General features: G+C 45.1%; 1 pseudogene; it reads right to left on the reverse strand.

The window, feature by feature from the left end:
- Nucleotides 1–839: 839 nt before the first annotated feature.
- LOC126254231 (5S ribosomal RNA) lies at nt 840–957 on the reverse strand (annotated as a pseudogene).
- Nucleotides 958–6568: the final 5611 nt, after the last annotated feature.

The following is a 6568-nucleotide window of genomic DNA, read 5'->3' on the forward strand; positions in this document are numbered from 1 at the left end:
AATATTGACAAAGCCCTTCCTTAAGCTCCTCCAACGTCTGTTCCTTACTGAATCCCTCATGATACATGACGTACGGTTTTGCGTCACCAACGAACACAACGTAACTCTGTACGAGTGCGCCTCATCTGACCCACTACCCAACCCAGAGGCAGCTTCTAACTGACTGATAAACACTGACATACCCTCAGTTTATTTACCCAAGAAAGGAGTCAATCTACAGCGTGTTAGGGGTTTAGGTGCAGATATTTAATTGGTGACTAAGGGCAATGTACTGAACAACATTCTATTAGCATTGACTTAATATGCATGCTAATAATAATAAGTATTAGTAGTAATATATTTTCAGGTTGGTTAGTATCTGTGACATGTGACAGGAGCTCATTTTCTCCTGGCAGCAGATCGGGTATTGAAGTGTGCAGGAAAAACGGCCAGTTTGTACTAACTGGTTTAATCCGCTTACTGGTGAAGTTACGACCGTGCAGAAAACATCAGGTAGTAGATTTTGTGTCGTGTTTGTGGGAACACTGCTGGACGCATAAAAAAAAAACCAGGACAATTTTGAGTAGTACTCGCTCTATGAGGGTTTCCTACAAACTTACAAACTTAATTACGTATGAAACTAAACTGAATTCCGTCCGAACAGCCCTCGGAAGACCCTAACGGTACTGACCGACCGCCGTGTCATCCTCAGCCTATAGGCGTCATTGGATGCGGATATGAAGGGGAATGTGGTCAGCACGCCGCTCTCCCGGCCGTAGGTCAGTTTTCGTGACCGGAGCCGCCACTCCTCAGTCAAGCAGCTCCTCAGTTTGCCCCGCAAGGGCTGAGTGCACCGCGCTTGCCAACAGCGCTCAGCAGACCGGATGGTCACCCATCCTAGTGCTAGCCAAGCCCAACAGTACTTAACTTCGGTGGTCTGACAGGAACCGGTGTTACCACTGCGGCAAGACCGTTGGCCAACTTAATTACGTATGCGGGTAGTTGATCCATCCCTAGAATAGAGACTCTCTACTATTTTTCCCTCTTATCGATATTGACGCTGGCAAAATATCTGCTCGCGGAATTCCAAAACTTTCGAGAATGTATTAATAGTAAGATTGAAGTTTTAAGATTTTGTGTCAGTTCGCATTTACTATTGTAATTTCTTATTTGTTTTATTAATTTTAGAGTTATATTAAGGTGCTTTGCTATTTATAAATCGCAGATGCTTTGACTTCGTGTGCTCTCGTGCCTTCTGTGATCACTGATAACATGTGCTGGAAGTTTACAGAGGAGAAAGCGATACAGCTGGCCACAAAGCTATTGTTGTTACCCAGATGTCGAACTGTTCTGTTAAACACTTCAATGGATATTATACAGGATACTGAAACCTCATCCCAAACTACCAAAGTGTGATCGAGTATTATTTTGCTGTGGAACATTACAGATGCTGTGTCGTGCGCATAGACAGGGAATGTTGGTTATTAGAATGATCTGGAGTGGCGTGGAAAACGGGCGACCCTAGGCTCGTCATCGCTAGATAGCAAAAGGATCGTTTTCATTGCGGCAAAGGACTTCACTTCATCGTAGCTGAGCCAGGTAGCACGAAATATTTGTAAATTATACACATATGGCTTCCTCTTACTGCAAACAAGATCAATACCCCCACAGTAGCTCCTGAGATTTATGACAGATTACGAATGCAATGTAAGTTTGTTACCACCAAAAATAGTTCTTTCTGGGTTGTAATAATAAATTAACAACTATCGGATATTTTCCTTTATTTGTACTGTGAAACCTTTTGAAATTTCATAACTCTAGGTTAACAGAAAGCACTCTACAGGCACTGAATGGTGAATTTGCAAGTATAAAAAGTGGTTATATCTTTTTACAGCATTGAGTTAGAAGCTTAAATTTTTACTGCGCCAAGGACCCTTAGTCTTTAGTATGTGACATAAATTGAAACTTCATACCTCCAATCGTTCCTGCGAATAAGGGGTCTTAATAGTCAGAAAAACATACAGACAGGCACACAACGAAGTGATACGACTGAGATACGGAACCTTAAAAGAAACTAACACACTTAAGTGGATACATACTAAAATGCCATTCATTACAATATCTACACTTACACTCCTAAACCCTGTATTAGCTGCAACAGTATCCACAGGATGGACAAAAATAACAACTAAAGCATTTGGTTTCATCGACTTGGCTAGTCTATGCTCATTAACAGATTTCATACTGTCCACTTCCTTTCGTAAGGCTTCATTCCCTATCTCAGTGCGATAACCCGTTTAGGCAAATACGTCAAACCGTGTTCTACGTAGTCATTACTCGTGCTTCTGGCATTTGTGCAACCTCTTTCTAACGACACATTATAAACGAAGGATATCAACCACAAACACACAGACAGAGATGCAAGAAAAGTCAGACTAATCTTAGTGACGTACCGTAACCCAACGCGACATACAGCAGTGATGTGCTTCGTGGTCATACCTTTGGCTCGTGCTACACATAGCTAGTATTGCCTGCACACATGGCAGGTCATGAGCTGTTAAGTTACACTATGACACCTCACTGGCGGCAAATACTGTTCCTTACGATTGTCTTTAAATTATGGTAATACTGCATATTACTCCACTCTTACGAACTTTACCTACGAATTTATTTAGTTGAAACTTCCGGGTTGAGAGGCCGTGGTCGATGTATAAAATTTCTACCTGACGTTTCGTCTCCATCTGCTGGAGACATCTTCTGAGGTCGTCCGGCTACTGCCACTGAGGCTCCAGGTACTCTCGCATTTATAGAGCGCATAGAGGGCACCACCATTCGTCACGTGATGCCTCGATTCTTTTCTGCTTTGATGGAGGGCTCGATCAATTTCCTTTCTGGTATATCCGTTTTTCATAAAGGCTGACCGTAGGTGATCCAGTTCATCTTGTAAGTGAGCCGGCTCGCAGATTTTGTTGGCTCTGTCCACCAAGATTTTCATGATACCTCTGTTTTGCCTAGGATGATGGTTAGATTCCTTGTGGAGGTATCGATCCGTGTGAGTGTTCTTTCTACATACCTTGGGCCCAGCGACCCATCCAGCCGTTTAATTACCAACACATCCAGGAAATTGAGTTGACCGTTGCTCTCTTTCTCCATCGTAAACTGTATCTTCGGGTTAATGCTGTTCAGAAGCTAGAAGTCCAGAGCAACAACAGTCACCTACTGGAAAAGTTTTCCTACCGTTCATTTATAAGGTCACGGACAGTATCGGAAAAGTTCTGGCCAAGTATGGGATCGAAACAATCTTCAGACCCACCAAGAAGATTAAGGAATATTTAAGAACTGCAAAAGACGCCCGATATCCCCGAGAAACACCTGGGTTATAGAAAATTCCATGCAGTTGTGGACAAGTATATATTGGAACAACGAAAAGAAGGATGAACACCCGCTTAGCCGAACATAAAAGAAACTGTCACTTAGGACACATCGAAAAATCGGCCGTAGCTGAGCATGTTCTTCGAGATGGGAATCACGAAATTAAATTTAGTGAGACAAGCTTTCTAGCACGAATATCCCATTATCACGCGCGCATGTGTAGAGAAGCAATAGAAATTCACAAACACCATAACAATTTTAATAGAAAAGAGGAAGTTTTAAAGTTGGACAAAATATGGATGTCGACGTTGCGCCAGCAGAATGACAATCGATTACTCTTAATTGAGAATGATGACGCCTTCCAAAGCTGGCATACCGTCGGCATCACGTGACGAATGGTGGTTCCCTCTATACGCTGTATAAATGCGAGAGTACCAGGAGCCTCAGTGGCAGTAGCCGGATGACCTCAGAAGATGTCTCCCGCAGGTGGAGACGAAACGTCAGGTAGAAATTTTATACATTGACCATGGCCTCTCAGCCCGGAAGTTTCAACTGAAGACAACACCGGCCGTGAAAGCCTACATTGTATGATTTACCTACGAATGTTTGCCTATGCGTCGTAGCTGTACCAAGAGAAAACAGAAAGGCCAACAATAAATAATCACTCACCAAAACTGTAGGCCTGGACTGCACGCTCGGATGAATATGCGGTCCTGGTCCCAGCTGCGGAGGGGAGTGGCCAGTCCTGACTCCATATATAATGGTGCCAGACAGGAACACTACTAACTCCAGACGTATCGACCAGGCTGGCAGTCCACTGCGGTGGGTGGTGGTGATGGCAGGCCGAGATCACCTTGTCTGTGAAACAGCTCTCCAGGGTGCGGGCGAGCAATGGTGTGGTGTGTGAGTGCCTGTTAGGCGCTCGATGACGCATCAGAGAAATAGCAGTGACTTATCGTAATGATGTATTATTCAGAATACATCAGCAGTTGTGAGGTCGCTCCAAACAGCATCCGCAGATTGTCGATGGTGGGCTCGCTGAGACAGGCACTGACTAGCACGTGGCTCGTAGTCAGAGGTAGGCGACAGTGGGGAAGCAGCAGGATCAGCACCGTTGACCACACAAGTCCATTGACCCCGCAGAGCCGTCGTGCGCCGTCATCGCACTGCACAGTTGCCGCTAGCAGTCTCGGACGTAGGCAGCAGCCCAGTGCTTGAGTGATCTCGAGGTAGAGTGCAGACAGGAGACCCAGCCACCATCAGCACAGTGTGCCCAATCGGGCAGTGCAGGATGCAGGAAGTCTACTCCAACAAGTGAGAGCGGGCGTGATGCTTCACGTCTCCAGCAAAGATCTAGAGCAGGGCTTAACAACTGGCCGGTTTTGAGCGCGAGTACTCGCGTCTGCTCAGACACGTGCTCGCGAGCAGGTGCAAGGTCGCGGAGTGGGGAGGGAGGGGAAATGCGCGCGCACGTTTGAATGTGATCTCGCGTTCTTAGCAGATTTAACTAGCCATCTGAATGCTTTGAACATTTTACTACAAGGTAAAGATCTGCTAATTACTCATTTCATAGATCGAATACGAGCTTTTAAAATGAAATTGACACTTTGGGTGAGTCAGCTGGAAACAGGAAATCTAGCTCATTTCCCTAAATTATCATCCATGCAAGATGTTCACAAAGACTGTGAACGTTATTAAAATAGTTTAGTTGCCCTTAAGGAAGAATTTGATCAACGCTTCCAAGATCCGACAGCACTAGACAGTGATTTTGATCTGTTCTCCTCTCCATATTCAGCGAATATTGAACAGATTCGTCCTGAGCTGGAACTAGAAATTATTGACCCGAAGTGTGACAGAGAATACAGAGACTAATTTCAGAACAAGAAAAAAATTTGGAATTCTACAGACACTTCCCTCAGGATATATTTCCTCGTTTGCACAAACTGGCGGCTACAATAATATCAATGTTCGGTTTCACGTATGTTTGTGAACAACTGTTCTCTGCAATGAAATGTAACAAGACGCGCCTGAGAAACGCATTGCCTGATCGAAATTTAAACTGCACGCTGCGCCTACAATGCACAATAACAATTACTCCGAACGCAGACGCAATTGTAAAGGGCAAAAAGTACAAGATAACCGAGAATCCCACACTTCAGTGACACCTTTTTTTGTGTAACAGTTCACAAATTAATACGAATGCAGAGGTATACACTAAGCTAATAAAATTATGTGGCACCTGTACATTCTCCTTTATTTGTTTCATTTGTCGCAGTAATAATTCGTGAGTGATATCCCTGCAGGTGGCCGCGGATTTACAGTGACTGGCGGCAGCTGTTGTGTGCCCCACGTGACTCTCCCCACTCTCCACTCTGGTCCGGTAGTGGGGGTAGCGTGCTCGCGCTGCTCCGTGCTCGCGCCTTGCTGCTCACAGCTTGCTCCGCGAGCACGTATGTTGTGAAGCCCTGATCTAGAGGCAACCAGGAAGCCCTCTGGTTGCAGAGCTCAAGTCCACAGCACTGGACTCTACGCAAGCACAGTGCTGCGACTAGCAGCGTCTAGGTCCGCAGGAGAAAGTAGACCCATGGAACTCGTGGATCAGTAGCCGAGAAGGCTGTGGACCGGAGTTGGTTGCTCTTTGTAGTTGGTTACCAGCACACTGATATAATTTTAACTGAAAATGAGGCATATTTATAGATGCCTGCCTCACGCCTGTTTGGCTGAAGTCCTGGTTTATTCCATTTGAGTCGTAACAGAACCGCAGCCTGGGCCTGAAGTAACCAGGCCACGCGCGCTGTGGTCGCCCCACTTTTTTTTCCTATGTCGGTACTTTTGCGCCTGGTCACTCACCTTCGCGACAACTTGGAGCCACAACTCGCTCAGTCGTGTTGACCCACTTCTGTCGCCTGGTGCCTGGTCAGGTATCTCAGCTTTCCCAGCAGCGTCAACAACATCATTTTGTGGCACACCAGAAGTACGTAGACCTCACATGACTCAACGAAAAGATCAGTGTATGTTGATCAAGAGTCCTATAAGTAACATCATTCGTAAGCATTTGGATGTTTTTTTAATATCCCTCTAATTGTTCAAATAGTGACATTAACTTCATCCAAAACTGAAAAATACCTGAACCCTCAAAAATGTTCAAATGTGTGTGAAATCTTGTGGGAGTTAACTGTTAAGGTCATCAGTCCCTAAGCTTACATACTACTTAACC

This window comes from Schistocerca nitens, chromosome 4, assembly GCF_023898315.1.
Source record: "Schistocerca nitens isolate TAMUIC-IGC-003100 chromosome 4, iqSchNite1.1, whole genome shotgun sequence".
NCBI lineage: Eukaryota > Metazoa > Arthropoda > Insecta > Orthoptera > Acrididae > Schistocerca > Schistocerca nitens.